General features: G+C 44.5%; 1 protein-coding gene across 1 annotated transcript in view; it reads left to right on the plus strand.

The window, feature by feature from the left end:
- The first annotated feature begins 7,759 nt into the window (after window positions 1-7,759).
- EFCAB6 (EF-hand calcium binding domain 6) overlaps window positions 7,760-18,366 on the plus strand; it is a 153,739-nt gene continuing 143,132 nt past the window's right edge. The window contains exon 1 of the mRNA XM_074936748.1: window positions 7,760-7,843. The gene's annotated coding sequence lies outside the window, so the exon portion shown is untranslated. The remainder of the gene's footprint in view (window positions 7,844-18,366) is intronic.

The raw sequence follows: 18,366 nt of genomic DNA on the forward strand, positions 1-18,366 counted from the left end.
ACCCTTCCCTATGTCAGTGGTACCTACATGTACCATGACCACCAGCTCCTCCCCAGCACTACACATAAATCTATCTAGATGCCTCAAGAGATCCGCAACCTTCACACCAGGCAGGCAAGTCACCATATGGTTCTCCCGGTCATCAAAAACCCAGCTATCTATAAAAAGAAAAGGAGGACTTGTGGCACCTTAGAGACTAACAAATTTAGTTGAGCATAAGCTTTCGTGAGCTACAGCATCCGATGAAGTGAGCTGTAGCTCATGAAAGCTTATGCTCAAACAAATTTGTTAGTCTCTAAGGTGCCACAAGTCCTCCTTTTCTTTTTGCAGATACCGGCTGCTACTCTGAAACCAGCAATCTATGTTTCTAATGACTGAATCTCCCATTACTAACACCTGCTTTTTCCTAATGACTGGAGTTCCCTCCCCCGGAGAGGTAACCTCAGTGCGAGAGGATACCCCAACATCATCTGGAAGGAGGGTCCCAACTATGGGAAGGTTTCCCTACGTTCCCATTGACTGCTCTCCTTCTCTGGGCCTTTCATCCTCCTTAACAGCGCAGGGGCTGTCTGATCGGAGATGGGACAAATCTACAGTATCCCGGAAAGCCTCATCAACATACCTCTCTGCCTCCCTTAGCTCCTCCAGTTCCGCCACCCTGGCCTCCAAAGCCCATACACGGTCTCTGTGGGCCAGAGGCTCCTTGAACCGAATGCACACGTATGCCACGCGCCCACAGGGCAGGTAATCATACATGCTACACTGAGTGCAATAAACAGGATAGCCCCCAGTCTGCTGCTGGGCTTCTGCCTGCATTTTCTCCTACAGCTACCTAAGTTAATGATAGGGTTTTTGTTTAAATTAAGAAGTTTTGATTATAGTTTAGTTTAAACGTTTTAAAGAATGGCAAGTGTACCTCGCCTCCTTCCCACTCCAACTCCCTCTCGAAACTCCCTGTTAGCGGACCCAGTTCGCAAAAGGTCCCTGGTCGCTTGCTCACTGCTTTATAAAGTCCTGGCCTTCTTGATAGCTCCGACCTCCGACTAAGATGACGTACCATCTTAAAGCATAAAAGTGAAACTGGAAAAAATGGGCTCTGGTTTCAGGAAAGAAGAATCAAAGGAAAGCCAAAATATTTCATGTTGTGTCCTGGAAAAATAACTTAGAAACCTATAAAAAAACAAAACAAACTCTGATGATAGAAATCCCTATCACCCCCATGTGGCCATTTATAATCACTTCCATGGACGCCTAAGATCTACAGCACCCATCTGGAAATAGTTAGGGGGTGTGGTCTTCATCTGAGAATGCAAGAGGTTAAAAAAAAACCCCACTGTAATTGTCCAGATTCTGTGACCCTGAAGTACAGATACCACCACTGGCTAGCACTGCACGGCTCCTAATCTGCCTCAGAAATAGTACTTGCTTTGGCTAGAACCACACGTTCAAGACCTAATCTCAGTGTAAGGTACCACAACTTTTGTTTTTCTCCTGCCTGCGTAGCGTGGTATATATTACTTCTCACAGCTTGCTTTTGGAGTAGAATTACCCTCCCCCCACCTTTTGTAGTAAAAAGGGAGCATATGGCTCTGGCTCCCCTTGACAGGTGAAATTCATGCTGGTGCAGAGAGCTGTGTACCACCCTGAGTCCCGCTTCAACCCTCTCCACTCCACGGAGTGCAGTAACATTGGAGCTGTGCTGCCTGGACTTCACTCCTAAGTAGCTGCAGCGAGTCCCCCCAGGAAGGAGGATTTCACTGGGTGGAGATGGCCTGGGGACGGGTTATAAAAAGTTACTGTTTTGGCTGGGTGTGTGGGTGTGTTTTGAGGCAAGGACAGCTAACCACTAAAGGTGCGGTGTGCAGCTCCTCCCAGCTGGGCAGGATCTAGTCTCGGGAAGTAACTGTAATGAAGTTGCGATGTGTGCGGTCTGCCTTGGGGGAGACAGTGAACGTGTTTGTGCCAACAACACAGCAGCAAGAGGAGAGCTGCCCCTGTACCTGCTGCCAATGCAATCAATCGGTACGGCTCTGCTGTTAAACTGAGCTTGTTGTTATCGTGGGGGTTCTAGCAGGTTGTGCTAATCCACCAAGCAGGAGACCTTGATGGTATGCAGCAACAGTTTTTTGGTGGAGTCTGAGACCGGCAGAAGTTGCTCTGCGGAAAACGCCCAACCAAGAGTTGTGAGATCCACTTGTAGAGGAGGATGGTCAACATGTATGGATACAGAGGGAATGAGGTCTTCTTGTCTAGGAGACCTTGGATAGTAGAGAGGATGGGGGAGAGACAGGTTCATGTACTGTAGGGAAGGGAATAGGGTAAAAACTGTCCTTGTAAAATGGGATTCGATCCCTGCTGTAGAAAGAAATTATTTGTGATAGCATGCAAGGCGCAGAAGCAATTGTAATGCAGTAGTGATAGGCAAGAACAGGGTTACTCAAGCTTTGTGACAATGATGGCCAAAGTGGCTATAGCCAGGAGCCAAACGGCTGTATCTAATGGCATTGTCATATACTTAAAAAAAAAATTAAATGCAGATGCATATAACCAGGCAGGCAAGCAAATTCCCTAGCAGCACCACCTCCATCCCATTGGTCTGTTTGATGGAGGTGGTACTGAAGCATTTTCTGCAGACGGGCTGAATCCACAGTCACCATCTCTGTGACATACTGTGCCTTTGCCAATTCTGAACATAATACTCACACTTGGATAATCATAACCCAGTTGGCATAACAGTGTGCTAAGACTGCAGGCCTCATGGTCCTTACAGCTGCTTCCTCATAACGGTGAAAAAGAGTCATCCATAATATATGTGAAAGCTAAGAACTCCCTGTGAGTGAACCAGCTGGGCTAAAATAAGAACCAACCCAAAGCTTTTAGTCTATGAGCTCTTACGGAGACAGACTTTATTTTATTTGTGTCTGCATAAGGCCAAACCCACTGGTACATAACAAATACATGAAAATATATTAAATTATATAACAACAATGAACAACCTCTGCCCAAAACTTGAACGGAAACAGAATTTAACTTTTTCCAGATCATTCTTTTAAAAAATACATTCTTGCACGACTACTAGTTCCTGGTTCTCTTTAGGTCTTTTGCTGCAAAACGATGAAAGGCTGTTCTACCTTTGTTGGAAATGGATGTATTAGAAATGTCATGAGAGACTTCCAGGACATCACCAGCCCAATTCTGCAAGCTTGCAAGTCTTCAGTTAGTTTAGCTAAACATTTATACCTCCTCAAACCTTCACCCTTTGGGCTTGAGTGTGAGAAGTGTTCAGCAGGTACTGCACAGGCCTAAGATTAGACCCCTTTGAAACTCACCCTTCCCTATTAAGGACCTTACACATGGATGCAAGTTAGAATACACAAACCTCCTCAAGATGATGGGGAAAAAGATCCATTTTTAAAAACCCAGATAAAGGCCAATGAAAGTTCCAAATGTTATTCTGAAATGAATGAACCGAATACTTTTGCTAGTTCTTTAATCTTGTAAGGTGGTGGCGGGGGTTTGAGTATAGAGAGACAAGGTGGGTGAGATAATGTCTTTTATCGGACCAACTTCTTTTGGTGAGAGAGACAAGCTTTCGAGCTTGCCCAGAGCTCTTTTTCAGGTCTGGAAAACTCACCAAGGGTTTGTCTACACTGGCACTTAGAAGGCAAAAGTTTTGTCATTCAGACGTGTTAAAAAAACGCCCCCCCCCGAATGACAAAAGCGCTGGTGTGAACAGCGCTTTGTCAGCAGGAGTGCTCTCCTGCTGACAAAGCCGCTGCCACTCCTGGGGGTTGGGGTGGAAGTTTTTTGTCGGCGGGAGAGCTCTCTCCCACCGACAAACAGCAGCTACACTGTGCGCCTTTTAGCGGCATGGCAGTAGCAGTACAGCCGTGTCGCCAAAAGCCTCGTAGCGTAGCCATAGCCCAAGAGTGTCAGAGCTAAATACAAAATGGAACAGATTGTTTAACATAAGTTGTGAATACATATTTCAAGGGCAGGGCCGTCCTTAGGCATACGCAGCATACGCGGCTGTGTAGGGCACCCGAAAATGTGGGGCACCACCAGGCTGTGGGTCCCCGGCCTGTTCCGCTTGTGCTGTCCTGACCCATGAGCAGGCTGGCCGGGGCTGTGTGCAGTTTGCACCCAACGTCTTCCTTGCTGCACATGTGCAGAGTGAATCAGGACAACCAATCAGCAGCTCGGGTGGGAAATTTAAAAAAAAAAAGGGGGCCTCTCCCTTGGCCTCTCCCCCTTGCCTGATGCTCACTCCCTTCAACCTGCCTGATGGCCGGAGGGCTTCTCTCCATCCCCTGGGAGACCAACAAGGTAGGAGCTGGCATGGGACTGTGGGTGCCAGGAGGGAGCCATGCGCACCGGAGAGCGGAATCTCCTCTCAAAGCTGGGTGCATTGGGGGGGGCCCTGGCCAGAGCTTCCATCATCCCCCCCATGTAGATTAACACATAGGCCAACAGGGCACATGCCCAGAGGTCTGCCCCTGGCCAATATGGGACCCCCAGAAAAATGGGCACCCAAGCATACAGCCCAAACTGCGGGGTGAAAGAAGCCCTGAGCTCGCCTGGGTGCCCCGGCAGAAGCTGTGCCGGGCAGGGCGCGGCGGAGGGAAGCCCTCAGCCCTGGCAGAAGCCACGTCCGGCAGGCAGTAGAGGGAAGGGTAGCGCCGGGTGCTAGGTGGTTCTGGGGGTCCGTGGGCGGGGGTGGTGACTGTGCCCCCTCAATACACAGGGGTCAGTGGCACCGGCTGGTGACCACCTTCAGTGGAGCACCCGCCTTCCCCTCCCTCGTCCCTCAATATCCCCCCACAGGGAACTTGTGTAGGGCCCCATAAATCCTAAGGACGGCCCTGTTCAAGGAACCATTCAAGGTGAAGTGGCCCTTCTGCTCCAGCTTTTGAGTATACCCAGCAATCTGAAGCCTTTGTTCATCTTCAGGCCATGTTTTTCAACAGTCTTTATTTTTGAAAGGATAACTGGGATGTTACATCCTTTTAAGGCCACCGTATGGCTGCAATCCTGCAAACATGGATATGAGTAATTCCACACATATGAGCAGTTCCATTGAACTTCAAGGGATTTCAAGTATATGTAAAGTTACTCGAGTATTTGCAGGATCAGGGCCTTAGGCTGTAACTGCAGCACTGCTGGAAGTTAGCTTCTAGACCATGAACTATTGGAATGTTGAGTAGATTGCTGGAATTCTGAAACTAAAGAACATTAACCCCTTAATTAGGTGTGCATGTGCCTAGATTTATTTCTGCAAGACACAATTGCTGCAATGCAACTGTCAAAAGATGTGGTTCAATTTATATATATATATATATAAAAAAAATCCAGGTTTGTGCAAGGTCACAGAAAATGGATTTCTATTATGTCAGTGTGGAGAAATTTATGTCCTATTAGTCTGAACAGAAATGAAGTCTGTCTCAATAAATGGAGAAAAAAAAATACCCCTCTGATGCTTCCTTTGTCTTATGTAGGTTTCCACAATGTGAAAACTGGACACTTCGTATTAGCTTTAGGATAGATTTAGGATTCTGTCTATCTTACAATTTGTACTCATGGCAAAAAGCTTGCTTGACATAAATAAAATTTCTTTTTACGAATACAGACTAACACGGCTGTTACTCTGAAATAAATAAAAGGGTATTCAAACAGTTGCTTGCAAGATCAGGCTCCAAAACTATATCCTATTAACAAAATATCACTTTAGTGATGAAACTGGGTATTGAAATGTTTGTTTGCCTACAGCATTAATTTCATGCAGTGTTAGGTTTTAATAGAAATTGTTCTTTGCTTCTGCAGTAGTGCTGGTGACACACATTTTGTCTTTTTGTATATACGAAAGGACCAGGTTGGTGGCTTGCTGACTTAAAACTGAATTTGTCTTTTAGGGCTCCATTGTGCAAAGCTTACTCTTGGGAGTAGTCTTTACTCACACCAGTAGTCCCCCTGAAACCAAAGGGACTATTCCCATCAGGGTAGCAGGACTGTATGTACCTACATATGGAAAGTACCATACTATGTAGTAGCCTTTACTATTGTACTGTATTTACTTGCTCTTGTTAATAAGCTCTTGGGAGGAGGAGGGGGGAGATTTCTATTTAAAACAAACACTGCTGCCTTCATTCTTCCTTAGTAAAAAGGGATTTTAATTATCAGCTCCTACTACATACTCCCCAACACATGTAGTCCATGGTCTGTGACTCACCGTTGTTTGCAATACATTAGAATGCAGAAATTAGAATTAATTTGTCAGAATTAAGTGGAATTCCAGATTATATGCGTGATCCAAGGTTCACTGAAGTTAACCGTGACTTCAATGAGCTTTAAATCAAGTCCTTACCAGAATATATTATGGTGAGCCCTATCCCTGTTCCCGAAGGCACCCACGTGTACTATAGAGTGATGCAGGGACTGAGCCTGCAGTCTGGTTAATAATAGTGCCATTAGGAAGAGCAGCTCAGCCCTGAGATGTCTGCCAGGATATTTTAGCATGGTAGTGGGTGTGTAAAAAGCCAAGCAGTGGCCATATCCTGAGCCCTGCTGTGACTCCTATATGTTGTTCTGCAGGAGCTACATAAGTGAGAGTAGCTGGGGACTGCTCTAATTTATACTAGCCCATCCCAGGGCTTGTGAGCGGGGCAGTGCAGGCCCGCTTACAGTGGCCCTAAACTGTGCCAGCGGTGGGGAAATTCACCTCTAACCAGCCTCTGTGGATTAGCAGCCTTTATATGCCATCAGAGCAGTGCACAGGGGCTAAGGTGGGGGACAAAACCCATTTGTAAAAGCCCTTTTTTCCCGTTTGTTGTTGGATTCAAAAGATGTTTATATTTCCCGTCTATTAGAAACAGAGGCTCTTGCACTTTATGTTTACAAAATGCTATCTACTCTGTCCAGGCTGTTATACTGCCCCATCACCATTGCACCTGAACCCCGCAAACTAGCTAGGGGGTTGTTTTTATGACAACAATTAGTGGTGGTGGGCAAAATACACACCTCTCAGTAGTGAGCGTATATTATGGGCATGTTAACAATGACTGCTATAATTTTTGCAAGAGAGCCTAGAACACAGGACCAGGGGTGCTGGAGCAATTTGTATAGTGGGGCTGTGGAAAGCCATTGAACCAAACTTGTAAACCCTGCATATGGAAACCACTTCAAGTTGGGGGTATTGCAGCACCCCCAGTTCCTGCACCTATGCACAGCCCGGCTGATTGAAATCAGGCTCGATGAATGATAAAGCCCACACGTGCCACGCCTCTCTAGAGTCCCTCAGTCAGGCTGGATTCATTTTGAAGCGTGTCCCCGCCGCTCTCTCATTTGCACGGTTTTGTTTTTTTTTTTTTTCTTTCTTGCATTTCACTGCAACACCTAGTGCATCGGGTCGGAGGGCGGCAGGCAGGTCGGCCCGGCCCCCTTCCACTGCAAGAGGCACTGAGAGCCGGAGCCACGACAACCCCGCGCAGCCAACGCTCCTCCAGCGCCCGCCCGCCCCATTCACGCGCGGGCGGCTTTCCAGCCACGCGCATTCGAACCACGCGGCGCGGTCCCGCCCCAGGTGTGCAACCCCCGCCCCCGCCTGCCTCGCGTGCGCCAAGCGGACATCCAATAGGCGCCTGGCTTACTGTTGCCATGTAGCCCCGACCTCCCGGCCAATCAGAAGCGAAACCCGTTGCTATAGCAACAGCGTCTTAGAAACAGGCGAGAGCTGGTGAGAAGTTTGGGGGAAGCGGAACGTGCCTCTCCCCCCCCCAAGCCCCCCGCGCACTCCCGGGGCCCAGCCTGTCCCCAGCCCACAGCGGGGCGAGCGGCGCAGGCCGAGCAGGTAACTCACGCCTGGGAGAGCGTCTTCCCCTCGCACCCCTGCAGGGGGGGCCGGGGTGAGGGGAGAGACCCCAGGAGCTGCTGGCGCCTGGAGGTGGGTGGCTGATGACGGGGGCGGGGGGTGGTTCGGGAGCCACCGCCCTGAGCTGTTCCAGCGACGCTGCAAAAGCAGTTCCAGGGGAGTGGGGCTGGTCTGTGGTGAGACTGGAGCGTGGAGACAACGCGGGAGGTGAGCTGTTCCGCCAGTGCCCTGTGAAAACTTGCTGCTACCTGTCTTCATTTGCTGCCAGTAGCAGTTACTGATATTAAACTGGTTTCAGAGTAGCAGCCGTGTTAGTCTGTAGCTGCAAAAAGAACAGGAGGACTTGTGGCACCTTAGAGACTAACACATTTATTAGAGACTAACCAATTTATTTGAGCATAAGCTTTCGTGAGCTACAGCTCACTTCATCAGTGTAGCTGATGCTGCACAGCTGTAGCTCACGAAAGTTTATGCTCAGATAAATTGGTTAGTCTCTAAGGTGCCACAAGTACTCCTTTTCTTTTTGCAAATACAGACTAACACGGCTACTACTCTGAAAACTGACATTTATTAGAGCGGAAGCTTTCGTGGGCTACAGCCCACTTCATCGGATGCACAGAATGGAACGTTTTGTAAGATGAGTTTTTTCATGAAGTTGATGGATTTCCATTCGATACGGCTCAATTCAGTTTCTTGCATAATGACAGGTTTCAGAGTAGCAGCCATGTTAGTCTATATCCACAAAAAGAACAGGAGTACTGCTATCGGACCTAACCTGCTCCTGGAACAGGGGTAGCAAATTGTAACCAGTAGTAGTTACTGACACAGAAGGTTGATCTTATTTGTAAAAAGAAAAGGAGTACTTGTGGCACCTTAGAGACTAGCAAATTTATTTGAGCATAAGCTTCACGAAAGCTTATGCTCAAATAAATTTGCTAGTCTCTAAGGTGCCACAAGACTCCTTTCCTTTTTGCGAATACAGACTAACACGGCTGCTACTCTGAAACCGATCTTATTTGTGGATTTGTCCTAATTTGCTACCTCTTGCCTTTCCCATCTTCTGGTGCAAGGGTAGCGAATTGTAACCAGTTGCAGATACTGATACGTAAAGTTGTTCTGATTTGCTGACTTGTCCTGATTTCCGCAATGGCATGCAGAAAAACACTAAGGGCTGCATTGAGAGGCAAAATAACACTTGCAAAAAGCAATCGCCATTAGTGGATTGAATTAGTTTTGAGACCAGGCCAGAAATTCAGTCAGACTGGAAGTCAGATGATCCAAGAGAATGAACTTCTGCTCTAAAAACAAGAAGAAAAAGTTAGAATTAAAAATTCCAAATTAGAAATCACAGTAAAAAACAGAGCAAGTGCAATAGTAGAAACACAGATGTCATTGCTAAAACTACTAGCAAGTACTTACTTATACATATTTTCAATGAGTATTTATTAAAATATAAATTAAATAGCACAATGACATGCATCTGCACAATAACAAAGGTACATGATGAAGTGCTAAGATCCAAGCAACAGATAAGACAAATTTGTGAACTGCTCTGAGACTTTATGCAGACAGATACACTGATAAGGGATTCTTTGTTTCTGAGGAGGTATATGTAAAATATTTCACTGAATCAAGCCTCTGCAGCACCTAGGTAGGTTACATCAGACAGAGAGGAGCTGCGGTCACTAGGCATTGGGATGCCTGTGCCTTTAAGACAGGGGTGGGAAACCTACAGCCAGAATCCGTAGATTCCTACTGGATCTGGCCTGATTTTTAATTTCATCTGGCCGCAGGCTGGAAGCCCCGAGCCTCGGCGCCCCCCCCATGGGGCTGGAGCCGCAAGAGCTGGCTTGCTGGGTTGCCAGAAGCCTGGTTGGCTCTGCGCAGCTCCTGGCATCTCCTGGCATGTCTCTGCAGCCTCTAGGAACAGGGGTGATCAGGGAAGCTCCACGCACTGCCCCCAGCGCTGGCTCTGCAGCTCCCATTGGCCGGGCACTACGGTCAGTGGGAGCTGTGGGGGTGGTGCCTGTGGGCATGGGCAGCATGCACCGCGGAGACCCCTGAGCCCCTCCGCCGAGGAGCTGGACATGGCGGCTGTTTCTGGGAACAATGTGGAGCCCCGGCAGGCACGTAGCCTGCCTTAGCCCTGCTGCGCCACCAACTGGGAACCACCTGAAGTAAGCGCCACCTGGCCGGAGCCTGCACCCCAAACCCCCTGCCCCAGGTTGGAACCCTCTCCCACACCTTAACTCCCTCTCAGACCCTACACCCTGACCTGCACCCCAACTCCCTGCCCCAGCCCTGAGCCCCATCCTGCACTCCAAACCACTCATCCCCAGCCCCACACCAGACCCCCAGCTGGAGCCCTCACCTCCTCCTGCACCCTAACCCTCTGCCCCAGCCTGGAGCCCCCTCCCATACCCTGAACCCCACATTTCTGGCACCATCCTGGAACCTATAGCAAGCCCCAAACCTCCCCGCCCCCTGCGGGGCTGGAGCCATAAGCGCTGGCTCGCCCTGCTGCGGGAGGACGCCCTGAGCCCTCCCCCACAGGGTTGTGTCAGGCCCACGACTGTTTTTTCCTGTGGGTCAGTGGTCCCTGATAGAAAAAGTTTCCCCATCCCTGCTTTAAGAAAAGGCACTGGGATGCCTGTGCCTTTAAGAACCCAGCCCTGGGAAGTCCATGCTGAGACATACTGTCTTGTGAGAGGGGAAATAAAAAAGCCGCTCTGCCCACCCCACCCTATTTTTGAAAATATTGGTGTCTCAGTCCACGGGGGTAACTATTACCCCTCTACCCCTGCCTGTACCAGGGTTTTGCGTTCTGGCAGCACCTCACCTCTGGGATTAACCTTGGCTCCTATTCCCCCCCATCCCTGATTTTGCCCTTCAGCCCCTATCCTAACCCTGCCTCCAGCTCCTTGACCCCCCCAGCCAGTCAATTTCTGCCCCTGCTCAGACCCTGGCTACCCCCCGCCATCCGATTTGCCCCATTTTAACCCCTGTAAAAAGCTGGGGGCATCATTCTTGGGACTTTCCACTGTTTTCTCATGGAGGAATGATAAGCAAGGAGTGCTGGATTGGGGATGTTTTTGGAAAGGAAAGCAGCTTTTAGTAGGTTAAAGTGGATTGTGGTTATATAATTATATCAGCGATTTTTTGCACTTTTGTTCTTTAATTATAACAAGAAAAGAGACATCTGGCACGGACTTCAGGCCTCTTATTTAGATGCCTAATGCTCTAATTCTGGAAATACTTTCTATGCACAACATATAATTGCCTGTGCAATTCATTTTCACTAGATATCATTAAGGCCCAGGGCCAGATCCTCAGTTGTGCTGAGTTTAAACTCAATACAGTTTACTCTTGAGGGAATTCTGTACCACTCTGCACAGGCAGAATTTATGTCACTCACAGATTTTTTTCCCCCCTCAGAAAATAGATTCTGCGAGTCAGTGCTGAAATTATACCTTTCGCCCACCAGGGGCTGCTGTGGCAGCAGAAGAGAGGTCAGCGAGTTCACTGGTGGGGGCAGCCAGCTGTGGAGAGGGAGGGGGCAGTGGTTGCCTTCCTCATAGTACCTTGCCTGTGGGGCCAAGTGAGGAGGTATGGGATATGGGGTGGAGGGACACGGACAGTGCAAGGCATACAGGGCTGCTGGGGGGGTTGAGAAGGGTCAGTGGGTTGAGGGGACAAAGTGTGCCGGGGCACAGGAGCTAGTGGGATGACAGCACTGAGCCAGGGGCTGAATGGGAGTGGGAGTGCTTTGCCACATAGAGACGGGGGCAGGGGGTGCAATGACACATGGGGACAGGGTGGAGGGGTGGCTGAGTGGGGGTGCAGGGACACATGGGGATAAGGGGGAGGGAAGAGTGCAGGAACACATGGGGACAGGGGCAGATGTGCCTGACTGAATGGGAGAGATTAGTGGTCAGCCAAGATCTGCATGGGGAAGGCTCCCTAGCAAACCCCTCCCCCCCAACCTGTTTTATACTTCTCCCGTCCACACCCCAACCCTCCAGGTTTACTCACAGCAATTACTTCCCTTTCCCTTAGCTCCTCCATTACCTCTGACTATCCCAAGCCTTTGCACTGCTTCTGAGGGGTGTGGAATATACATTTCTGTATTGTGTTTAAATGAATTATTACTCAACGTTCTGTATTAATAAGTCTACTAAGGAATCTGTCAAAAAAACATTTCCTGAATCTTTTTTGTTGTCTATATTGTAACAAACATACTTGCTGACAGGTATTTTGAAATAAATTGCCAAAATAAGTGAAACTGGCGTGATCTATATTTTGTTATTTTGACAAATAAAATATGCACAATTTTGCAGAATTTTAAAATATTGTGTACTGAATTTTTTGTGCAGAATGTTTCTTTTTTTTTTTGGTGCAGATTCCCCCCAGGAGTAACAGTTAAGCAAAGTAGGAAAGAAAGGTAGCTTTTAGCTGTCTGCTCCCCAACCACTGGAGCTGAGGATCTGGCTCCAAGAGTTTAGCAGGACTGAAAAAAAAAGTAGACATTTGTATGGCTAATGAGAGCATCCACAATTGCATTGGATAGGACTGAAAATTATTTTTTTACAAATGGATATAAACCCTCATACTTCAGGAAATAAAGCATCTTCTAGTTACCCTGGATTAGGAAGAAACTTTCCCTATGTGCAGGTTATTCCACAATTGTCCATTCTTTCCCTGGGAAGCTTTGTTGTATTACTTTAGCTGGAATATGTGGGCCCAAAGAGTAAAAGGTGTTAACATAATCCAATTACTGTTCAATATTAAACAGTTTTAAACCAGGTTTGGGGTTTGGTATACAGAGACTTTAGTCTGCTTAGTATCATGGCAAACATACTTTAAAAAATCCTTTTAACCCTTTATTAAAGATAAAGGAAAAAACAGTTGAACTGTAAAATATTAAGTAAGGTTTTCATTTTAACATTATCCCCTGTTCCCTTTTTCTTTAGATTGTCAGACAAGGGATTTTTTTTCCTTCTAAAAAATCTCTCAGTCTCAGATGATAACTAGTGTCCGTTTGGGGAAAAGAGTAGAAGCTAGTTGAGATGGGTGGAGCTGTTATTGTTTGTTAAAGTCCGACCCCATTTATTAGAAGACAAAACAAAGCAAACATATACAAAGATGAATGAAAGGAACAGCAAAGACAGAAAAAAGTGTAGCTTCTGTTTCTGGTGTTGACTCTCACTTGGAACCTCACAGCTGGAGAAACACAGGCACAGCACGTGGTCTTATAGGGCCCATTCCAAGACCTAACAAACATGTACCACCATCAGACTCTCTAGGGCATTGCTTTTTGCTGCCTCTTCCTGGTCACAGGCTTACAGCAGCGTTGCAAAATGTATAGTCTTGGCTAAATGTATCAGATGGAAGGAAAGAGGAGAGAGATAGGAAAGAGAAGAAATAAGGTGGGGAAGGGAAAGGAAACATAGCAGGTGGGGGGAACACATTATGTCTCACATCCCAGGTAATACCTGAGATTCAGCTGGAGCCAGTGGAGATGGCAGTGTTATCTGGGTCCCTCCCTCTAGCCCAGTCTAGTCAGGATATCTGTTAGGATTAGGATAAAGAAGGTCTGGGGTCCTAGGAGACAGTGGGGGTGGCAGCCATGATGGTGAAGCTTGCTCCTTTCTCTTCTCTAATCTTTCAGTCAACCCAGCATCGCGGTAGCCTCAGTCTGTTCGTCCATCAATTTTCCTTTCAAAGCCTCTTTTTGAGGACCCCAAAAGGGAGCGATGGACAATATAGCCCATCCTCTAGTTATTTTGTCCCTCAGTTAAGTCTAATTACAAGATTAACTGATTTCTGATCCCACTCTGTTCTTTGTCTTTGTTTTTTGGTGCAGCAGCAGCCTCATCATGCGAGGCTATGATCGCCACTTTCTTGATTCATTTTAGCCAAGTGGTTTTTAAAAATATCCTTTCACTCAGTCTAGCATCCTGAAAGAAACACAGCCAGGATATTTTTTTTTTTGCACTATTCCATTTCTCTGACATTCTCACCAGTCCCTTTAGGGAAAAATCTTTGATTCCAAGCCAACTCAGTTGTTCATAAAGAAACTTTCTTTCCATAGAATATTGTCCACAATGGCATAGACATGATCAACAGCTTCTTTGGTTTGGAACACATTACACAGCCCATCTTTATGTCTTTTTAATAAGTTTAACTTATCATTTATGGTACAATGAACTGTTGCACTCTGTAAATGACTCCTTCACTTTTTCTAGCATGACTGTGGAGTATAGTATTATCTTTGATTTTTGAGCATACTTCATAAGACATTGGTTCTTTTGTTTCCTTGATCCATAGTTCTTGCCATTCCTTCGCAAGCTCCGTTGTGACCACACTTTAAAATTCTTGTCAAGTTAAGGGTATTTTTTTGAGCTTGTTTTGCTGCTTTGTCATCCATTTCCAGGTATGCCACTATGCACCAGAATTCATGCTACCTGTATTGTTACACAAATACCTGCTTGCATGATTTCTGTAGTTAGGAACATTATTTCACTGATTATGCTTTCCAAAGTCCCTGTTCTAATTATCATAATGCCAGACAAGGAATCAGATAAAATTACAACTGCAGCCAGATGTACATCTCACATCCAGGTTATTGCCAATATTATCCCCATTAATTCAGCCATCAGAATAGTCACATAATTCAATAGCCTTTTAGATTTCTGGATTCCTAGGAACATAGAATGCTGTTCCCATCTACCTGTGGTGTCATCTTTTGACCCATCTGTATAGACTTGACAAAGCTGTCCCCATTTTTCTAAATAAATTCAGAAATTTCATTGGTCATAATTAGGGCTGTCAATTAATTGCTGTTAACTCACGCGATTAACTCAAAAATATTAATCACGATAAAAAAATTAATCACAATTAATCGCAGTTTTAATCGCACTGTTAAACAATAGAATACCAATTGAAATGTATTAAATATTTTGGATGTTTTTCTACATTTTCATATATATTGTGTTCTGTGTTGTAATTGAAATCAAAGTGTATATTATTTTTGATGACAAATATTTGCACTGTAAAAATGATAAAAATAATATTTTTCAGTTCGCCTCATGCAAGTACTGTAGTGCAATCTCTTTGTTGTGAAATTGCAACTTACAAATATAGATTTTTTTTTGTGACAAACCTGCACTCAAAAAACAGTATAAAACTTCAGAGCCTACAAGTCCACTCAGTCCTACTTCTTGTTCAGCCAATTGCTAAGACAAACAAGTTTGTTTACATTTACAGGAGATAATGCTGCCCTCTTCTTATTTACAATGTCACCAGAAAGCGAGAACAGACATTTGCATGGCACTTTTGTAGCCGGCATTGCAAGGTATTTATGTGCCAGATATGCTAAACATTCGTATGCCCCTTCATGCTTTGGCCACCATTCCAGAGGACATGCTTCCATGCTGATGACACTTGTTAAAAAAATAATGTGTTAGTTAAATTTGTGACTGAACTTCTTGGGGGAGAATTGTATGTCTCCTGCTGTTTTACCAGCATTCTGCCGTATATTTCATGTTATAGCAGTCTCGGATGATGACCCAGTGCACTTTGTTCATTTTAAGAACACTTTCACTGCAGATCTGACAAAACGCAAAGAAGGTACCAATGTGAGGTTTCTAAAGATAGCTACAGCATTCAACCTAAGGTTTAATAATCTTAAGTGCCTTCCAAAATCTGAGAGGGACGAGGTGTGGAGCATGCTTTCAGAAGTCTTAAAAGAGCAACAGTTCGATGGGGAAACTACAGAACCTGAACCACCAAAAAAGAAAATCAACCTTCTGCTGGTAGCATCTGACTCAGATAATGAAAATGAACGTGTTGGCCTGCACTGCTTTGGATTGTTATCGTGCGGAACCTGTCATCAGCATGGACACATGTCCCCTGGAATGGTGGTTGAAGCATGAAGGGACATATAAATCTTCAGCGCATCTGGCACATAAATATCTTGCGATGCTGGCTACAACAGTGCCATGAGAATGCCTGTTCTCACTTTCAGGTGACATTGTAAACAAGAAAAGGAGTACTTGTGGCACCTTAGAGACTAACCAATTTATTTGAGCATAAGCTTTCGTGAGCTACAGCTCACTTCATCGGATGCATACTGTGGAAACTGTAGCTCACGAAAGCTTATGCTCAAATAAATTGGTTAGTCTCTAAGGTGCCACAAGTACTCCTTTTCTTTTTGCGAATACAGACTAACATGGCTGTTACTCTGAAACCTGTCATTGTAAACAAGAAGCAGGCAGCATTATCTCCTGCAAATATAAACAAACTTGTTTGTCTGAGGAATTTGCTGAACAAGAAGCAGGACTGAGTGAACTTGCAGGTTCTAAAATTTCACATTGTTTTATTTTTGAATGCAGGGTTTTTGTACAGAATTCTATATGTGTAAGTTCAACTTTCATGATAAAGAGATTGCACTACAGTACTTGTATGAGGTGAATTGAAAAATACCATTTCTTTTGTTTTTTTTACAGTGCAAATATTTGTAATAAAAAATAAATATAAAGTGAGCACTGTACACTTTGTATTCTGTTTGTAATTGAAATCAATATATTTGAAAATGTAGAAAACATCCAAAATATTTATATAAATGATACTGTATTCTATTATTGACAGAATTTAAATCCCCACTCATTTCCCCACTTGGAAATTTTCTACAGTGCTTCATTTCTCTTTTCCATGACTACTTTAAGTCTTTTGTGCTTAGTCCATATAGCACAATCATCTGTGAAAAGGGAAATACCTATTCCTATCTGTACACTTTCCGGGAGGTCATATATCATAATGGAAAACAAAGTAGAGCTGATAAAACTCCCTTGTGGAGTTCCATTTGTAAGCTTGTAGGTATTTGATAAATTTATTCCCACTTTGACCTGTATAGCTCTTTCACTTAAAAAGTCCCCTATCCACCAGAAAATTCTCCCTTTTATTCCAATTTTGGCTAGTTTGTATAGGAGGCCTTCCCTCCACAGCATATCCGACGCTCTTTCAATTTTCCGGAAGACTGTTATCATGAAGATTTTAGTCCTTATGCTTATTTGTATCTCCATTTCTAGTCTCACTCCCTGGTCAACTGTGCACCTTCCTTTTCTGAAACCACTTTGTACCTCAGTTATAATATTATTTTTCTCCAAATATTCCACTACCTTGCTTGGTTTCCTAATTGGTATCACCAATGTTTGCTTCCATTCTATTCGTAGCTTTCTCCCATATACCATTATATAACCTCAATAGAATCTTTGGACTCCCTTCTGACAAGTGTTGAAGCATTTCATTACTTATATTATCTTTGCCTGGAGCTGTAATTTTTCATTTTTCTAATGACTGCAATAAGCTCTTGCATACTAAATTTTTTGTTTCGCACATCATCAGTATATTCTCTCCAGCCATTTAATAGTTCATAGTTTTCCTCAATAAACCTCCTTTTTTCTCACGAAACTCATTGTTTTGATTTGTATCATTACTGACCTTTTGGAATTCTTTTGCTAAAATGTCTGCCATCCTTTCCTAAGCTTGAGACCTCAATTTAATTGTTTACAGTGGGACCAGGTATACATTTACTTTTACTTCAAATTCCATTCATTTTTTTGAATTTACTTATAGATTTTTGAAAGCTTTAAATCTTTGTTGAATTTCACACAGAAATTTCTCCAACTTTCTTTTTTTTCATTTTTGACAATCCTTTGTGCCACTGCCTTACAATTTATTTATAATTTGTTAAGTCTTTACTATTCATTGTGTGTTTTGCTTGCTTGTATGCCTTATTTGTTTCCTTAATTGCTAATTTGCAAACTTCATTCCACCAGGGAACTGGATTTCTAAGTCAGGGGCAATTTGATGTTTTGTAGATGGCCAGATCAGCTTCTGCTGTAATTCCTTTTATTACATAGTTGTAGAATTCTCCTAGTTTGTCACTTGTACAGTTACTACATAAATATTCATCACATTCAATCTTGAAAAGGCCCCAGTCAGCTTTTTGAAAATTCCATCTAGGAACTCCTTATGTGTTTTCAACATTTCCTCTTCCTTGGTACTCAATCCGCATAGGGAAGTTATCACTTCCCATTCTGTCGTCTTTATGAATTTCCAGTTGCATTTACTGGCTATATTAATTTGTTGCAATTAACCATTCCAAAACAGAAAAGGATCCATCCACTGAATTAAATCTAGTAGGTGCTCCTGTATTCAATATCACCAAGTTATGCAAACCAATAAATTGTTTTGCGCATTTACCATTTAGGTCAGTTTTCTTACTTCTCCATAGCTCATTCTGACTAATAAAGTCTCTTCAAATTATGAATGGGTTTTTGACATTATTAACTAGTTTTTCTAATTCCAAAATAACTAATTTTACATGGATTATAAACATTATAAATCTGTATTTCAGAGTTTTTGTTCTGCATGGGAATCTGAATAGCATTATATTCAAAATTTAGTTTATGCACATTCATTTCTATGTAACGGAGTCC

The sequence above is a fragment of the Natator depressus genome, chromosome 1 (genome assembly GCF_965152275.1).
Source record: "Natator depressus isolate rNatDep1 chromosome 1, rNatDep2.hap1, whole genome shotgun sequence".
NCBI lineage: Eukaryota > Metazoa > Chordata > Testudines > Cheloniidae > Natator > Natator depressus.